The sequence below is a fragment of the Meles meles genome, chromosome X (genome assembly GCF_922984935.1).
Source record: "Meles meles chromosome X, mMelMel3.1 paternal haplotype, whole genome shotgun sequence".
Lineage (NCBI taxonomy): Eukaryota > Metazoa > Chordata > Mammalia > Carnivora > Mustelidae > Meles > Meles meles.
The window spans coordinates 26,115,726-26,117,543 of NC_060087.1; the positions used below are offsets into that span (position 1 = coordinate 26,115,726).

General features: G+C 43.1%; 1 pseudogene; it reads left to right on the forward strand.

Annotated features, from left to right (window-relative positions):
• The first annotated feature begins 459 nt into the window (after positions 1–459).
• LOC123935105 lies at positions 460–1,264 on the forward strand (annotated as a pseudogene).
• The last annotated feature ends 554 nt before the right edge of the window (positions 1,265–1,818 follow it).

Below are 1,818 nucleotides of genomic sequence, written 5' to 3' on the forward strand. Positions count from 1 at the left end.
CTGGATGTCCATCAACAGATGAATGGATGAAGAAGATGTGGTGTATATATATACAATGGAATACTATGTAGCCATCAAAAGAAATGAAATCTTGCCATTTGTGACGACATGGATGGAACTAGAGGATATTATGTTTAGCGAAATAAGTCAATCAGAAAGACAACTATCATATGATCTCCCTGATGTGAAGAAGTTGAGATAAATCATGGGGGGTTTGGGGGGTAGGAAAAGAATAAATGAAACAAGATGGGATCAGGAGGGAGATAAACCCTAAGTGACTCTTAATCTCACAAAACAAACTGAGGGTTGCTGGGGGGAGAAGGGGAGGGAGAGGGTGGTGGGGTTATGGACATTGGGGAGGGTATGTGCTATGGTGAGTGGTATGAAGTGTGTAAACCTGGCGATTCGCAGACCTGTACCCCTGAGGATAAAAATACATTATATGTTTACCCTCTTTTTCGTGGCGCCTCGGAGGCGGTAGGCTGCTTCAGGATGAAGCTGAACATCTCTTTCCCAGCTACTGGCTGCCAGAAACTCATTGAAGTGGACGATGAATGCAAACTTCATACCTTTTATGAGAAGTGTATGGCCACAGAAGTTGCTGCTGACGCCCTTGGTGAAGAATGGAAGGGTTATGTGGTCCGAATCAGTGGTGGCAATGACAAACAAGGCTTCCCCATGAAGCAGGGTGTCTTGACCCATGGCTGTGTCTGCCTGCTGCTGAGTAAGGGGCATTCCTGCTACAGACCAAGGAGGACGGGAGAAGGAAAGTGCAAATCTGTTCAGGGTTGCATTGTGGATGCCAATCTCAGTGTTCTCAACTTGGTTATTGTAAAGAAAGGGGAGAAGGATATTCCTGGACTCACTGATACTACTGTGCCTCGACGCCTGGGGCCCAAAAGAGCCAGCAGAATCCACAAAATCTTCAATAATGTCCGCCAGTATGTTGAGAAAGCCCTTAAACAAAGAATGTAAGAAACCTAGAAACAAAGTGCCCAAGATACAGCATCTTGTTACTCCACGTGTCCTCCAACACAAACATTGGCATATTGCTTTGAAGAAACAGCGCACTAAGAAAAACAAGGAAGAGGCTGCAGAATATGCTAAACTTTTGGCCAAGAGAATGAAGGAGGCCAAAGAAAAACACCAGGAACAGATTGCCAACAGACGGAGGCTGTCCTCTTTGAGAGCTTCTACCTCTAAGTCTGAGTCCAGTCAAAAATGAGATTTTCTAAGAGTGACAAATAAATAAGATCAGACATTAAAAAAATACATTACATGTTTATAAAAAAATTTAAAAAAATAATCATTTGGTTGTATCTCCAGTTTAGCATTTAAAACAAAACAAAACAGTAGGAGAGGAGGTTCTGAACTCCAAGCCATTGAAGGGTTTCAGTAAGGGATTATGATGAGATTTCTGTCTTAAAATGATCACCTTGCCCTTGGAGTTGGGAACATAATGGAGGATGGCAAGACTGGAGGGAGGGAGATCAGACCCTCACAGTATCAAACTGTGACAGGATGCTGGTCTGAATTAAAATGGTGACTGTGGGATAGAGAAAACGTGGTCTGATTGGATCAGTGATTAGTCTGGAATCCGCAAGTCTGGTGATACGTTGAACATGGAAAGTAAGGCTAAGATAGGTCTATGCCAGAGTTTCTCAACTTTGGCACTACTGATATTTTGGATCAGATTATTCTGATATTGTTGGGGTGCTGGTCTGTGCACTGTAATATGTTTATAGTATCCCTGGTCTCTACCCACTAAATAAGAGAAGGCTTCTCCCCCTAGCTGTGACAACCAGAAACATCTCCAAA